The sequence below is a fragment of the Sapajus apella genome, unplaced genomic scaffold (genome assembly GCF_009761245.1).
Source record: "Sapajus apella isolate SASKATOON/1434 unplaced genomic scaffold, GSC_monkey_1.0 scaffold7, whole genome shotgun sequence".
Classification (NCBI taxonomy): Eukaryota; Metazoa; Chordata; class Mammalia; order Primates; family Cebidae; genus Sapajus; species Sapajus apella.
The window spans coordinates 27,022,123-27,040,266 of NW_022436947.1; positions in this window are offsets into that span (position 1 = coordinate 27,022,123).

Below are 18,144 nucleotides of genomic sequence, written 5' to 3' on the forward strand. Positions count from 1 at the left end.
CCCTGCTTTTATTGGCTTTCCATTTGCTTGCTAAATCTTCCTCCATTCCTTTATTTTGAGCCTATGTGTGTCTTTGCCACATGAGATGGGTCTCCTGAATACAGCACACTGATGGGTCTTGACTCTATCCAATTTGCCAGTCTGTGTCTTTTAATTGGGGCATTTAGCCCACTTACATTTAAGGTTAATATTATTATGTGTGAAATTGATCCTGTCATTATAATGCTAGCTGGTTATTTTGTCTGTTAGTTGATGCAGTTTATTTATAGTGTTGATGATCTTCATAATTTGGTATGGTTTTGCAGTGGCTGGTACTGGTTTTTTCTTTCATGTTCAGTGCTTCCTTCAGAAGTTCTTGTAAGGCAGGCCTGGTGGTAACAAAATCTCTCAGCATTTGTTTGTCCATAAAAAAATTATTTTTCCTTTGCTTATAACTGGAAACCATCATTCTCAGCAAACTGACACAAGAGCAGAAAATCAAACACCACATGTTCTCACTCATAGGTGGGTGTTGAACAATGAGAGCACATGGACACAGGGAGGGGAGCACTACACACTGGGGTCGGTTGGGGGGAAATAATAGGGGAGGGACAGAGGGGGGTGGGGAGTTGGGGAGAGATAGCATGGGGAGAAATGCCAGATGTAGGTGATGGGGAGGAAGGCAGCAAATCACACTGCCACGTGTGTACCTGTGCAACAATCTTGCATGTTCATCACATGTACCCCAAAACCTAAAATACAATAAAAAAAAAAAGCTTAGTTTGCCTGGATATGAAATTCTGGGCTGAAAATTGTTTTCTTTAACAATATTGAATATTGGCCCCCACTCTCATCTGTCTTGTAGGGTTTCTGCAGAGACATCTGCTGTTAATCAGATAGGTTTCCCTTTGGAGGTTACAGGACCTTTCTCTCTGGCTGCCTTTAACATTATTTCCTTTATTTCAGCCTTGGTGAACTGACGATTTTGTGTCTTGGAGTTGCTCTTCTCGAGGAGTATCTTTGTGGTGTTCTCTATATTTCCTGAATTTGAACGTTGTCCTGTCTTGCTAGGTTGGGGAAGTTCTCCTGGATAATATCCTGAAGAGTGTTTTCCAACTTGGTTCCATTTTCCCCATCACTTTCAGGTACACCAATCAAACATAGATCTGGTCTTTTCACCTAGTCCCATATTTCTTGGAGGCTTTGTTTTTTCTTTTCATTCTTTTTCTCTCTAATCCTGTAATCTCTGATATCCTTTCTTGTGCTTGATCTATTTAGCTATTGATTCTTATGTATCTTTCATGAAGTTCTCGTGCTGTGTTTTTCAGCTCCATCAGGTCACTTATGTTCTCTCTAAACTGGTTACTCTTGTTAGCAATTCATCTAACCTTTTTTCAAGGTTCTTGGCTTCTTTGCATTGGGTTACAACATGCTCCTTTAGCTCAGAGGAGTTTATTATACACCTTCTGAAGTCTACTTCTGTCAGTTTGTGAAACTGATTCCCCATCCAGTTTTGTTCCCTTCCTGTCCAGGAGTTGTGATCCCTTGGAAGAGAAGAGGTGTTCTGGTTTTTGGAATTTTCTGCCTTTTTGCACTGTTTTTTCCTGATCTTTGTGGATTTATGTACCTTTGGTCTTTGATGTTGGTGACCTTTGGATGGGGTTTCTGTGTGGAGGTTCTTTTTGTTGATGTTGATGCTATTTCTTTCTGTTTGTTAGTTTTCCTTCTAATAGTCAGACCCCTGTGCTGCAAATCTGCTGGAGTTTTCTGGAGGTCCACTCCAGACCCTGTTTGCCTGGGTATCACCAGCAGAAGCTGCAGAACAGCAAAGATTGCTGTGTGTTTCTTCCTCTGGATGCTTTGTCCAGACAGGCACCTGCCTGATACCAGCTGGAGCTCTCCTGTATGAGGTGTCCATCGACCCCTCCTGGGAAGTATCTTCCAGTCAGGAGGCATGGGAGTCAGGGACCCAGTTGAGGAGACAGTCTGTCCCTTAGCAGAGCTCAAGCACTGTGCTGGAAGATCCACTGCTCTATTCAGAGCCATCAGGCACAAATGTTTACGTCTGCTGAAACTGCACCCGCAGCCATCCTTTCCCTCAGGTGCTCTGTCCCAGGGACATGGGAGTTTTATCTATAAGCCCTTGACTGGGGCTGGTACCTTTCTTTCAGCTATGACCTGCCCAGAGAGGAGGAATCTAGAGAGTATTACTTAATATTTTTTACTTTTGTGGGTACATATTAGGTGTACATATTTATAGGACACCTGAGATCTTTTGATGTAAGCATGCAATGCATAATAATCACATCATGATACATCGGGTATCAAACATCTCGAGGATTTATTCCCTCTTTGTGTTAAAAAGCAATCCAGTTATACTTTTTAAGTTATTTAAAAATGTACAATGAATTATTATTGACTGTAGTCACCCTGTTGTACTATCAAATACTAGATCTTATTTATATTATATAGCTATATTTTTGTATTTACTCGCCATCTTAATCTTATTCTCACCCTTCCTGGCCTCTAGTAACCATCATTCTGCTCTCCAACTTTTTTGTGTTCAATTGTTCTAGTTTTTAGATCCCACAAATAAGTAAAAACATTGAAGCTTGTCTTTCTGTAAATGGCTTATTTCACTTAACATAATGATCTTTAGTTCTATCCACGTTGTTGCAAATGACAAGATCTCATTCATTCTTACAGCTGAATAGTACTTCATTGTGTATATGTGCCACGTTTTCTTTATCCATTCATCTGTTAATAGACACTTAGTTTGCCCCTGATGTTGGCCATTGTGAATAGTGCTACAACAAACATGGGAATGCAAGTATCTTTTCAATATATTGATTTCCTTTCTTTTGGGTATGTACTTAGCAGTATGGTTGCTGGATCATATGGTAGTTCTATTTTTAGTGTTTTGAGAAACCTTCATACTGTTTTCTAAGGTGGTTGTGCTGATTTACATTCCCACCAACAGTATACTAGGATTCTTTTTTTTTGCACATCCTCACCAGCGTTTGTTATTTCCTGTCTTTTTTTTTTTTCCCCATTTATTTATTTTATTGCATTTTAGGTTTTGGGGTACATGTGAAGAACATGCAAAATTGTTGCATAGGTACACACGTGGCAGTGTGATTTGCTGCCTTCCTCCCCATCACCTACATCTGGCATTTCTCCCCTTGCTATCTCTCCCCAGCTTCCCACCCCCCACCATCCCTCCCCTATTTCCCCCCAACTGACCCCAGTGTGTAGTGCTCCCCTCCCTGTGTCCATGTGCTCTCATCGTTCAACACCCGCCTATGAGTGAGAACATGCGGTGTTGCTCTTTTTCAAAATAGCTTTTATCCAAAAGGGGTGGAGATGATACCTCATTGTAGTTTTGGAGGGGTGGAGATGATACCTCATTGTAGTTTTGTTTTGCATTTTTCTGATAATCAGTGCTGTTGAGTAGCTTACCATTTGTATATCTTCTTTTGAGAAATGATATTCTCATTTGTATCTACATGTTTGCCCTTTGTATATTTTCTTTTGTTAAATGTCTATTCAGATCTTCTTCCATTTTAAAAATAAAATTATCAGACTTTTTCCTGTTGGGCTGTTTTAGCTCATTATATGTTCTGGTTATTAATCCTTTGTCAGATAGGTAGTTTGCAAATATTTTCTTCAATTCTGTGGTTTGTTTGTTCACTTTGTTGATGCTTCCTTTGTTGTATAGAAGCTTTTTAACTTGACATGATCTCATCTGTCCATTTTGCTTTGGTTCTCTGTGTTTGTGGGGTATTAATCAAGAAATACTTGCTCAGTCCAATGTCCTGGAGAGTTTCCTCAATGTTTTCTTGTATTAGTTTCAAGAAACTATAATTTGAGGTCTTAAACTTAAGTCATTAATCCACTTTGATTTGCTATTTGTATATGGTGAGAGATAGGGTTCTAGTTTCTTTCTTCTGCATATGGATGTCCAACTCTTTCAGCACTATTAATTGAAGAGACTCATTTTCCCATGTATGTTTTTGGCACTTCTGTCAAAAATAAGTTCACTGTAGATGTATTAATTTATTTATCAGTTCTCTGTTATGTTCAATTGGTCTATATGTCTATTTTTATGCCATAATGCTGTTTCAGTTACTATAGCTGTATAATATAATTCGAGGTCAGGTGATATAATTTCTCCAGTTTTGTGATTTTTGCTCAGAATAACTTGGGGTATTCTGGGTCGTTTTTTGTTCCATATACATTTTGAATTGTTTTTTCTTATTTCCGTGAAAAATGTCATTGATATTTTGAGAGGGATTGCTCTGAATCTGTCGATTGCTTTGGGTAGTATGGACATTTTGACAATATTGAGTCTTCCAATGCATGAACATGGAATACCTTTCCATTTGTGCATCCTCTTCAATTTTTTGCATTAGTATTTATTGATAAAGTGTTCATTGTAGACTCTTTAACGTCTTTGTTTAAGTTTATTCCTCTGTGTTCAACTTTATTTATGACTAATGTAAATGGGATAACTTTCTTGATTTCTCTTTCAGATTGTTCACTGTTGGCATATAAAAATGCTACTTCTTTTTGAACGTTAATTTTGTATCCTGCAAATTTACTGAATTTGTCAGTTCTAATAGTTTTTTGGTGGAGTCTTTAGGTTTTTTCAAATATAAGATCATATCATCTGCAAACAAAAATAATTTGTCTTCTTTCCAATTTGGATGTCTTTTATTCATTTATCTTGTATGATTGCTCTTGCTAGGACTTCCAGTACTATGTTGAATAATAGCAGTGAAAGTTGGCATCCTTGTCTTGTTCCAGATTTAGATAAAAGGCTTTGAATTTTCCCCCATTCAATATGATACTATCTGTGGGTCTGCTGTATATGGCTTTCATTGTGTTGAAGCGTATTCCTTTTATATCCAGTTTTTTGAGGGTTGGTATCATGGAGGGATGTTATACTTTATCAAATACTTTTTCAGCATCAGAGGAAATGAGCATATGGTTTTTGTCCTTTATTCTGTTAATATGATGTATTGCATTGATTGATTTGCATATATTGAACCATCTTTCCATCCCTGAGATAAATCCCACTTGGTCATGATGAATGATATTTTTAATGTGCTGTTGAATTCAGTTTGCTAGTATTTTGTTGAGGATTTTCTCATTCATATTCATCAGGACATTGGCCTATAGTTCTGTTTTTTGAGGCATCTTTGTCTAGTTTTGATATCAAAATAATATTGACCTCATAGAATGAGTTTAGAAGCATTACTGACTTTTCTATTTTTCAGAATAGTTTGAGTAGGATTGTTACAAGTTCTTGAAGCATTTGGTATAGTTAAGCAGTAAAACCATTGAGTCCTGAGTTTTTCTTTGCTGGAAGACTTTTTTTTTTTTTTTTTTGAGATGGAGTTTCGCTCTTGTTGCCCAGGCTGGAGTGCAATGGCGCGATCTCGGCTCACCGCAACCTCCGCCTCCTGGGTTCAGGCAATTCTCCTGCCTCAGCCTCCTGAGTAGCTGGGATTACAAGCATGCACCCAGCTGATTTTTTGTGTTTTTAGTAGAGACGGGGTTTCACCATGTTGACCAGGATGGTCTCGATCTCTTGACCTCGTGATCCACCTGCCTCGGCCTCCCAAAGTGCTGGGATTACAGGCGTGAGCCACCGCGCCCGGCGCTGCTGGAAGACTTTTAATTACCCTTTGATCTCATTACTTATTATTGGTTTGTTTGGGTTTTGGATTTCTTCATGGTTTAATCTTGGTAGGGTGTATGTATCTTGGTAGGTTGTATGTGTCTAGAAATTAATTCATTTCTTCTAGGTTTTCCAATTTATTAACATATATTTGCTCATAGTAGTCCCTAATAATCCTTTCAAATTCTACAGTACTGGCTGTGATGTTTCTTTTATCATCCCGATTTTATTTATTTGGGTCTTCCCTTTCTTTTTATTAGTCTGGCTAAAGGTTTCTTGATATTCTTTATCTTTAAAAAAACAACTATTGGTGTTATTGATATTTTGTATTGTTTTTGTCATTCCAGTTGCATTTATTTCTGCTCTGATTTAATTATTTCTTTTCTTCTACTACTTTGGGATTCAGATTGCTCTTTATTTTTTATTCATTTAAGAAGCATTCTTAAGTTGTTTATTTGACATTTTTCTACTTTTTGGATGTAGGCACATATAGCTATAAACTTTGCTTAGCACTGCTTTTGCCATATCCCATGGATATTTATACAACATTTTATCCAATGGCTACAGAATACACATTCTCCTTAGCAACTGGATCATTCTCAAGGGGAGATTATATGTTAGGTCACAAAACAAGTCTTAAAGCATTCAAAAAATGAAATAATATCAAGCATCTTTTCTGATTACAGTAGAATAAAACTATAAATCAATAACCAGAAGAATTTTGGAAACTTTACGAACACATGGAAATTAAACAATATGTTACTAGACGACAAGTAGGTCAATGAAGAAATTAAGAAGAAATTTAAAAAATTATTGAAACAAATGAAAATGAAAGCAAAGTACATAAAAATCCATGGGATATGGCAAATTTTTAAAAGTATATTTAGATGCTTTAATATTGGGTACATACATATGTACAATTGATATATCCTTTTAATAAACTGACTACTTTGTCATTGTAAAGTGATCATCTTTGTCTCTTTTGACAGAGTTTGACTAAAAATCTATTTTGTCTGGTTCAAGTATAGCCACGTCTGCTCTCTTTTGGTTGTTGTTTGTATAGATTATCTTTTTCCATTTCTTCAATTTCAGCCTATGTATTCTTAAGACTAAAATGAGTCTCTTATAGGCAGCCTGTCAAAATCTTGTTTTATTTATCTATTTAGCCACTCTGTCTTTTGACTGGAGACTTTAATCTATTTTTATTTAAAGAAACTACTAATAGCTAATGATTTACTATTGCTATTTCGTTCATTATTTCCTTGCTTTTTTTTTTTAAGAGACAGGAACTTGCTATGTTGCCCAGGCTAGTCACAAACTTCTGGGATGAAATGATCCTCCCACCTCAGTCTCCAAAGTAGCGAAGATTACATCAGTGAGTTGCCATGCCAGGCCTTCTTACTGTTTTGTAGTTCCTTTGTTCCCGTTTTTCCCCCTTTTCCTTCTGTCCTTTGTGATTTGTTGATTTTTTTTTTTGTACTTGTATGTTTTGAATCCTTTTTCTTTACCTTTTGCATATCTACTGGAGGATTTATTTCTTTTTTGGTTACCACAAGGCTTACATAAAACATCTAATAGTTATATAACCATCTTAGAGTCTATTTTAGGCTGATAATAACTTTAATTGCATACTAAAATTCTACACTTCTACTGCCTCTCCCACTTATCTTTTGCTATTGATGTCACATTTTTCATCTGTTTTTGTGTCTCTATTAAAAATTATTTTATGTATAGTTATTTTTAATACCTTTGTTTCCAACTTCAAAACTATAGTTAAGATTGACTTACATATGGTAATTACAGTATTAATGTTGCCTGAATTTGACTGTATATTTTCCTTTTTTGATTAGTTTTTAATTTTCATATGCCTTCATGCTGTTTCTTAGCACTGTATTGTTTCAACTTAAAAAACACTCCTTCACTTTTCTTTTAATGCAGGTCAAGTGATGAAATCCTTCAACATTTTTTGGGAACTATCTATCTTTTCTTCATTTCCGAAGGATAGTTTTGCTGGGTATGTTTCTTTCAGTGCTTAGAATATGTCATTTTATTCTGCTTTATCTGCAAGGTTTCTGCTAAGAAATCTACTTATATGAGAGTTCCTTGGTATATGAGAAATATCCTTTTAATTTAATTTTATTATTTTTTTAATTACTGTTTTTTATTACAATTTAGGTTCTGGGGTACATGTGCAGATCATGCTGGATTGTTGAATAGGCACATACATGGCAATGTGGTTTGCTGCCTCCATCCCCCCGTCACCTATATCTGGAATTTCTCCCCATATTATCCCTCCCCAACCTCCCCACCCTTCGCTGTCCCTCCCTTGGCACCCCCCAACAGACCCCAGTGTGTGATGCTCCCCTCCCTGTGTCCATGTGTTCTCATTATTCATCACCCACCTGTGAGTGAGAACATGCAGTATTTGATTTTCTGTTCTTGTGCCAGTGTGCTGAGAATTATGGCTTCCAGATTCATCCATTTCCCTACAAAAGGCAAACTCATCATTTTTTATGGCTGCATAGTGTTCGATGGTGTATATGTGCCACATTTTGCTTCTGCAGTCTATCGTTAATGGGCATTTGGGTTGGTTCCAGGTCTTTGCTATTGTAAACAGTGCCGCGATGAACATATGTATGCATGTGTCTTTATTATACAATGATTTATAATCCTTTAGTTATATACCCAGTAATGGGATTGCTGGGTCAAATGGAATTTCTATTTCTAGGCCCTTAAGGAAGCACCACACTGTCTTCCACAATAGTTGAACTAGTTTGCACTCCCACCAACAGTGTAAAAGTGTTCCTATTTCTCCACATCCTCTCCAGCATCTGTTGTCTCCAGACTTTTTAATGATCACCAGTCTAACTGGCATGAGATGGTATCTCAATATGGTTTTGATTTGCATTTCTCTAATAATCAGTGATGATGAACATTTTTTCATATGTTTGTTGGCCTTATATATGTCTTCTTTTGAAAAGTGTTTGTTCATATCCTTCTCCCACTTTTGGATGGGTCTGTTTTTTTCTTGTAAATCTGTTTTAATTCTTTGTAGATTCTGGATATTATCCCTTGGTCAGATGGGTAGATTGCAAAAATTTTTTCCCATTCTATTGGTTGCTAGTTCAATCTGATGATTGTTTATTTTGCTGTGCAGAAGCTCTGGAGTTTAATTAGGTCACATTTGTCTATTTTGACTTTTGTTGCCAATGCTTTTGGTGTTTTAGTCATGAAGTCCTTGCCTATGCCTATGTCCTTGATGGTTTTGGTTACATTTTCTTCTAGGGTTTTTATGGTATTAGGTCTTATGTTTTAAGTCTTTAATCCATCTGGAGTTAATTGTAGTGTAAGGTGTCAGGAAGGGGTCCAGTTTCTGCTTTCTGCACATGGCTAGCCAGTTTTCCCAACACCATTTATTAAACAGGGAATCCTTTCCCCATTGCTTGTTTTTGTCAGGTTTGTCAAAGATCAGATGGTTGTAGATGTGTGGTGTTGCCTCCAAGGCCTCTGTTCTGTTCCATTGGTCTATATCTCTGTTTTGGTACCAGTACCATGCTGTTTTGATTACTGTAGACTTGTAGTATAGTTTGAAGTCAGGTAGCATGATGCCTTCAGCTTTGTTTTTTTTTTTTTTTTTTGAGTGTGTGTGTGTGAGTGTTTGATATGAGTTTGATTGAGGTCTTAAAAAAAAAAAGAATGAAGGAGAAGAAGAAAGAAGAAAAGGAAGAGGGAGAGAGAACCAGAGTGTTGCTTTATTGCCCAGGATAGAATGCAGCCTAAAAATGGGCATTGAAAATCTCTTTTATGTCAATAATTGTGCTTAATAATGGAGACAGGAAAGAATGAGGGAAGAAAATAACAAACAAGCAGCCAACCAATATTTCATTTAAACCTGTGAAATGCTATGCAATTACCGAGGAATGATTTGTTTCCAATTATGTAGTCACATTTAGAGCAGGTGTGATGTGGTACTGATAAGAGTGTATATTTTGTGTATTTGAAGTGGAGAGTTCTATAAATGTTTATTAAGTTTACTTGTTCCAGATCTGAATTCAAGTCCTGGATATCCTTGTTAATTTTCTGTCTCACTGATCTGTCTAATATTGATGTTAAAGTCTCCCACTATTACCGTGTGGGTGTCTAAGTCTCTTTATAGGTCTTATGTAGCTTTGTTCTTTTTACTTAGAATTGACTTGGCTATGTGGGCTCTCTTTTGGTTCCATGTGAAGTTTAAGGTAGTTTTTCCCATTCTGTGAAGAAGGTCATTGGTAGCTTGATGGGGATAGCACTGAATCTATAAATTACTTTGGGCAGTATGGCCATTTTCATAATATTGATTCTTCCTAAAAATGAGCATGGAATGTTTCTCCATCTTTTTTGTGGCTTCTTGTATTTCCTTGAGCAGTGCTTTGTAGTTCTCCTTAAAGAGGTCCTTTACATCCTTTGTTAGTTGTATTCCTAGGTATTTTATTCTCTTTGTAGCAATTGTGAATGGGAGTTTGCTCATGATTTGGCTCTCTGTTAGTCTGTTATTGTTGTATAGAAATGCTTGTGATTTTTGCACATTGATTTTGTATCCTGAGACTTTGCTGAAGTTGCTTATCAGTTTAAAGATGTTTTGGCCTGAGATGATAGGGTCTTCTAAATGTACAGTCATGTCATCTGCAAATAGAGACAGCTTGACTTCCTCTTTTCCTAATTTAATGCCCTTCATTTTTTTTTCTTGCCTAATTGCTCTGGCTAGAACTTCCAATACTGTATTGAATAGGAATGGTGAGAGAGGGCATCCGTGTCTAGTGCCAGATTTCAAAGGGAATGCTTCCAGTTTTTGCCAATTCAGTATGATATTGGCTGTAGGTGTGTAGTAAATAGCTTTTATTGTTTTGAGATAGGTTCCTTTGATACCTAGTTTATTGAGAGTTTTAGCATAAAGGGCTGTTGAATTTTCTGAAGACCTTCTTTGAATCTATTGAGATAATCATGTCATTTTTGTCTTTGGTTCTGTTTATGTGGTGGATTACATTTATAGACTTGCGTATGTTGAACCAGCCTTGCATCCCTGAAATGAAGCCTACCTGATCATGATGGATAAGCTTTTTGATGTGCTGTTGCAATCGGTTTGCCAGTATTTTATTGAAGATTTTTACATCTATATTCATCATGGATATTGGCCTGAAGTTTTCTTTTTTATTGAGTCTCTGGCGGGTTTTGGTGTCAGAATGATGTTGGTCTCATAAAATGATTTGGGAAGGATTCCTTCTTTTTGGATTGTTTGCAATAGTTTCAGAAGGAGTGGTGCCAGCTCCTCTTTGTAGGTCTGGTAGAATTCAGCTGTGAACTCATCTGGACCTGGAGTTTTTTTGATTGGTAGGCTATTAATTGCTACCTCAACTTCAGTGTTTGTTATTGGTCTGTTTATAGTTTAAACTTCTTCCTGGTTTAGTCTTGGGAGGGTGCAAGTGTCCAGGAATTTATCTGTTTCTTCCAGGTTTACTGGTTTATGTGCATAGGGTTGTTTTTCGTAATCTCTTATTGTAGTTTGTATTTCTGTGGAATCAGTGGTGATATCCCCTTTAACATTTTTTTATTGCATCTATTTGATTCTTCTCCCTTTTCTTTTTTATTAATCTGGCTTATGGTATATCTATTTTGTTGATCTTTTCAAAAAACCAACTCCTGGATTTATTGATATTTTGAAGAGTTTTTTTGTGTCTCTATCTCATTCAGTTCTACTCTGATCTTAGTTATTTCTCGTCTTCTGCTACCTTTTGAGATTTTTTGATCTTGCTCCTCTAGCTCTTTCAATTTTGATGAAAGGGGTCAATTTTAGATCTTTCCTCACTTCTCATGTAGACATTTATTGCTATAAATTCCCCTCTAGACACTCTTTAAATGTGTCCGAGAGATTCTGGTATGTTGTGTCTTTCTTCTCATTGGTTTCAAAGAACATCTTTATTTCTGTCTTCATTTCATTGTTTATCCAGTCGACATTCAGGAGCCAGTTGTTCAGTTTCCATGAAGCTGTGAGGTTCTGAGTTAGTTTCTTTATTCTGAGTTCTAATATGATTGCACTGTGGTCTGAGAGACTGTTTGTTATGAATTCCATTCTTTTGCATTTGCTGAGGAGTGATTTACTTCAAATTATGTGGTCAATTTTAGAGTAGGCACAATGCAGTGCTGAGAAGAATGTATGTTCTGTGGATTTGGGGTGGAGATTTCTGTAGATGTCTATTAGGTCTGCTTGGTCCAGATTTGAGTTCAAGTCCTGGATATCCTTGTTAATTTTCTGTCTCATTAATCTGTCTAATATTGACAGTGGAGTGTTAAAGTCTCCCATTATTATTGTGTGGGAGTCTAAGTCTCTTTATAGGTCATTAAGAACTTGCTTTATGTAGCTGGGTGCTCCAGTATTGGGTGCATATATATTTAGGATCATTAGCTCTTCTTGATGCATTGATCCTTTTACCATTATGTAATGCCCTTCTTTGTCTCTTTTGATCTTTGTTGGTTTAAAGTCCATTTTATCAGAGACTAGGATTACAACTCCTGCTTTTCTTTGCTCTCCATTTGCTTGATAAATCTTCCTCCATCACTTTATTTTGATCTTATGTGTGTCCTTGCAAGTGAGATGGGTTTCCTGAATACAGCACCCCAATGGGTCTTGACTTATTATTCAGTTTGCCAGTCTGTGTCTTTTGGTCTGAGCATTAAGCCCATTTACATTTAAGGTTAATATTGTTATATGTGAATTTGATCCTGCCATTTTGATGCTAGCTGGATATTGATTGATGCATTTTGCCTGTTGACACATTTTTTTTTTCATTGTGTCAGTGGTCGTTACCATTTGGTACATTTTTGGAGTGGTTGGTACTGGTTGTTCTTTTCCTTGTTTAGTGCTTCTTTCAGGAGCTCTTGTAAGGCGGGCCTGGTGGTGACGAAATCTCTCAGCAATTGCTTGTCCATAAAGGATTTTCTTTCTCCTTTGCATATGAAGCTTAGTTTGGTTGAATATGAAATTCTCGGCTGAAAGTTCTTTTCTTTAAGGATGTTGAATATCGGCCCCCACTCTCTTCTGCCTTGTAGGGTGTCTGCCAAGAGATCTGCTGTGAGTCTGATGGGCTTCCCTTTGTGGGTAACCAGACCTTTCTCTCTTGCTGCCCTTAGCAGTTTTTCCTTCATTTCAACCCTGGTGAATCTGACGATTATGTGCCTTGGGGTTGCTCTTTTTGAGGAATATCTTTGTGGTGTTCTCTGTATTTCCCGGACTTGAATGGTGGCCTGGCTTGGTAGGTTGGGGAAGTTCTCCTGGATAATATCCTGAAGTGTGTTTTCCACCTTGGATTCATTCTCTCCATCACATTCATATACACCTATCAAACGTAGATTAGGTCTTTTAACATAATCCCATATTTCTTGGAGGCTTTGTTCATTTCTTTTCACTCTTTTTTTCTCTAATCTTGCCTTCTCATTTTATTTCATTGAGTTGATCTTCAGTCTCTGATATCCTTTCTTCTGCTTGGTCAATTTGGCTATCAAAACTGTGTATGGTTCGTGAATTTCTCGTGCTGTGTTTTTCAGCTCCATCAAGTCATTTATATTCTTTTCTAAGCTGTTTATTCTAATTAGCATCTCATCTAACCTTTTTTCTAGGTTCTTAGGTTTTTTGCATTGGGTTAGCACATGTTCTTTTAGCTCTGAGAAGTTTTTTATTACCCCCCTTCTGAAGCCTGTTTCTGTCAATTCATCAGATTCATTCTCCATCTATCTTTTATCCCTAACTGGTGAGGAGTTGTGATCCTTTGGAGGAGGAGAGGCCTTCTGGTTTTTGGTGTTTTCATCCTTTTTGCGCTGGTTTCTTCCCATCTTAGTGGCTTTATCTACCTGTGTCTTTGTAGTTGGTGACTTTCGGATGGGGTCTCTGAGTGGATGTCCTTTTTGTTGATGCTGATGTTATTTCTTTCTGTTTCTTAGTTTTCCTTCTAACAGTCAGGCCTCTCTGCTGCAGGACTGCTGGAGGTCCACTCCAGGCCCTGCTTACCTGCAGATCACCCTCGGGGGCTGCAGAACAGTAAGGGTTTCTGCTGGTTTCTTCTTCTGTTATCTTCGTCCCAGAAGGGTACCTGCCAGATGTCGGCCTGAGCCTTCCTTTATGAGGTGTCTCTTTGGGTATACGGGGGTCAGGGAGCTTGACAAGACAGCCTGTCCCTTATAGGAGCTCAAGTTCTATGCTGGGAACTCTGTTGTTCCATGCAGAGATGCTGGGCAGGTACTTTTAAGTCTGCTGCAGCAGAACTCATAACCACCCTTTTTCCCAGGTGCTCTGTCCTAGGAAGGCTGGCTTTATTTATAAGTTCCTGTCATGCTGCTGCCTTTTTTAATAGATGCCCTGCCCCACACGTAGTAGTCTAGTCACAGTCTGCCAGCAAAGGTGTTGTCAAGCTGTCGCAGGCTCTGCCCAGCTGCTGTGTGAACTGCCTTGGTAGTGGTAGACTGCCTCAGTAGTAGCCCATCCCCCCACTGAGCTGGACCATCCTGGGTGCAGCTGCGATTGCTGGGAAACTCTCAGTCCGAGCATTTCAGATTGCTTGTTTTGTGGGGGTGGTACCTACCAAGCCAGATTGCCTGGCTTCCTGTCTGTGCCCCCTCCATTTTAGTTGAACGAGCGGCTCTCTCTCCCAGGCTTTCCAGGCACTGGTTGAAATGGCCACCCACATTTGTATGAGTTTCTGTGCACCAACCTGGCATGTGCTGAAACCGCCATGCTGAAAACTCATGGTGCTTTTCAGCCCAGGAATCTCCTGGTCTGCAGGCAGTGAAAAGTTGTTTGGAAATGAGGTGGGCACTTAACCTCTGCATTGTTTTTGCTGGGAACTGTACTACAGAGCTCTTCCTATTCCTTTTTTATGCTGCTTTCAAGATTTTCTCTTTGTCTTTGACTTTGACAAACTAATTAAAATGTGTTGTGAAATAATGTTTCTGTGAATTAATCTTTTTTGGGAACATATGAATTTTATAAATCTGAATATCTATATCTCTCCTTAGATTGGGAAGTTTTCAACCATTATTTATTTAAATAAGTTTTCTGACCCTTTCTTCTTCTTAGACTCCCATAATTTTTACATTAATTTGCTTGATGATGTTCCATAGGTCCTGTATACATTTTTTACTCTTAAATTCTTTTTTCTTTTGGTTCCTCTAATTAGCTAATTTCAAGGGACTTGTCTTTGAGCTCACTGATTCTTTCTTCTACATGATTGAGTTTGCTGTTGAAAATCTATTGAGTTTTTCAGTTTTCTCATTGTTTTCTTCTGCTTCAGGATTTCTGTTTGGTTCTTTTTTGTGGTTTCTATTTTTTAAAAAAAAAATTTCTAGTTTTGTTTATGCATTGTTTATTGATTTTGTTTAGTTATCTGTGTTCTCTTGCTTCTCATGAAGCTAAACATTATTAGTTACTAATCTCATTCAATAGGATCTATACTCTAATCACTTCTCTAATCTAATCACTTCTCAAAGATACAACATCTTAATACTAACACCTTGGGAGTTGGATTTCAATGTATGAATTTTAGGGGAATAAAAACTATCAAACTATAGCAGTTTCTGTGTATTTCAAGGAAGAGACACCTCTTCCACTCTTTACAGACTGGTTTTGACAGGTAAAGGCCTTCTTCTCTTTGGTACCCATGCTGATGGGGTTTTCTCTTGGATCTGAGTCATGCGGAGTTAGAGCCTGCTCATGTGGCTGCTGTTGGGTCCACAGTGGGGCTTGTGGTTGGTGGGCCTGTTACCAGGGGCTTCAGTGGGCACTGATTGTATCTGGTACCTGGGTGGACTAGACTGGTTCCATGACATTGATTATAGGGATGGCTCTGAGACACAAGGGTCTACTTCAGGGTCCACAGCTGGGTCTGCAGATTACAAGACTGTTACCAGATGCATGAACAGGTGTGGCTCCTATCACGTCTTTTAGAGGGCTTCTCTGGGGTCAGTGGGTGGTTCCCTGGGCAGGCAGGACTGGCCCCAAACCACCACTGTGAAGGGCTGGAACCAAGTCACAGGGCTGCTTCAGGGGCCACAGGTGATACAGGTCTTCAGGTCTGCCTCTAAGATCTTGTATGGCAGTGGTCTCCAACCTTTTTGACACCAGGGACTATTTCATAGAAGACAATTATTCTAAAAACCTTGGCTGGGAGGGATGGTTTCAGTTTGAAACTGTTCTACCTCAGATTATCAGGCATTAGATTCTCATAAGAAGCTTGCAGCCTAGATCCCTCACATGTGCTGTTCACAATAGGGTTCACACTCCTATGAGAATCTAAAGCTGCCACTGATCTAACAGAAGGCAGAGCTCAGGTGGTAATGATCTCTCGTCTGCCACTCATTTCCTGCTATGTGACTTGGTTTCCAATAGGCCGTGGGTCAGTATGTGTCCATGACCTGGGAGTTGGGAACTCCTGATGTAGGGCATGAATCTGTTTGGTTCCTGGGTTGGCAGGACCACTCCTGGACTGCTACTGAAAGTGGCAGGGGGAGGGGGTCTGGAGCTGGATTACAGAGCCACTTCAAGCTCCTTAGTAGAACTGAGATTGGCATGGATTGGCATGTCTCCTGGCAAGTATCTGAGTAGGCAGGACTGCTCCAAGACCACAGCTGAGAGGGACAGGAGATAAGTTACAAGACCATTTCAGGATATACTGTGGGGTAGAGGTTGGCACTGGCAGGTCTGGCTCTAGGAGCATAAACACATGTCTCTTGGTGGTTCCCTGGGAAGGCAGGATGGCCCCCAGACCGTGGTTGAGGACTGAAGCCAGATGATGAGCTGCTTTAGGGTCTACAACCAGGATTGAAGTCAGCGGTCATCCAAGCCACTGTAGCCAACTGCAGCTACATGTGGCACAGACAGATGTTACTCCTCCCAGTTCCCTTGGCAGGTGGTGCTGGTAGTGCAGGACCAAAGCCAACCAGGTCTGTATGTGAGTCTAACACGGGATGGGGTGTTTTCAGTTCTGGCCAGGACCAGAGTTGGCGAGCCTGCCATCTACCTGGACATGAGCTTGTGGTTACAGGATGGCTCTTCTTGGCTTTAGACTCCATCAGGGTTTTCCAACCTCCCTCCTGGATCACAAAGCTTCCACAAAGGCACTTTTGTTTGTGGATGAATGCCAAATTATTGTTGCTACGAGGAATACAAGCAGGTGACCTGCCATCTTGCTGATTCACTCTGAATATTTTATAATATTTTTGTATTATTTAGTATTGTATAGGGTTAAATTGAAATTACCATACAAGATTTTACATTGCCCTTTACTTAGTGAAATTCTCTAACCATGAATGGCTAATGTTTATGAAAATATCTTCAAGTACATATTTAATTACCAGATTTTATGTGTTTTTTATTATACTGCCAGTTTTTTTATAATATGAAATCTATAATAAAGTGTCTTTTCTTTATTGATCATTTTGCTAGGACTAATTCAAATTAAAAACATTTATTTTCTTGTTTCAAATGTCTGAAAACTACAAACAATAAGACTTATTATTAATACCCTTGTGTCATTTGTACTTTACCAATGTTTTAATATTGGGTTATTTCTTTGGAATTTTTAGATTCTGCATTTAATTATTTAAATATATCACCTACAGTTAATCTTTATTATGGAAACATCAAGGATAACTCTGACAGTTACTTCATGTATTGTATTATCATCGAATTGAGACTTGAAGGCTGTTTAATCAGATTCCTTTGAGGTCAGTCTGAGTCTCATGATTAGATGTCCCTAAAGAAGCAAGGAACTAGATAAAGAATTGCAACAACATTGAAGTTTAGGAGTAGAATTTATTTGGGGAAGTTTGTTTTTTATGGGTATTTCTGCATAGCAGCAAATGAGTGTGGCATTAATATTTATCACTGGTTTTACTCAATGGGATTAGTGCCACTGTTTGATAATACCTAAAGTTTTGTCTGAATATTACCAGAAAATAATTTCTTAGGATGGAAAGTACCTCTGATGCTTGTCAAAAACCCTTTATTTACCTATTTTAAAAACCTGTCATATTAAAAAGAATTTCCAATTCAAGAGCAGCAAAGGTCAAATTTATTCTCTGCCTTATTTGAATATACTTTTAATCCCCACACAGATTTATTTAAAAGTAAAAATAGCAATTTGGATGATATCAGAGAGGACATTTTAGAAAAAAGAATGCTTATTTAGTGAAGACATCACTTAATATTCAGAATTGTCATTAGAGTTGATTGATAACTAAAGTTCAAATTCAGAAGATAGTATCCAACTTCTTACATTATACTCAGCTTATTGACCCAAGAATGGAATTGAAACTGATTGAAAAAGTTTAATAAACTTTAATAGATTATTATCCATGTTAGCTACTTAGTGGAATCAGTTTCTATGTTTTTATAAAACTGCTGCTTTGACTCCAAAACTATCTTTCACATAAACCCTTCCTTACTTGTTTAAAAGTTT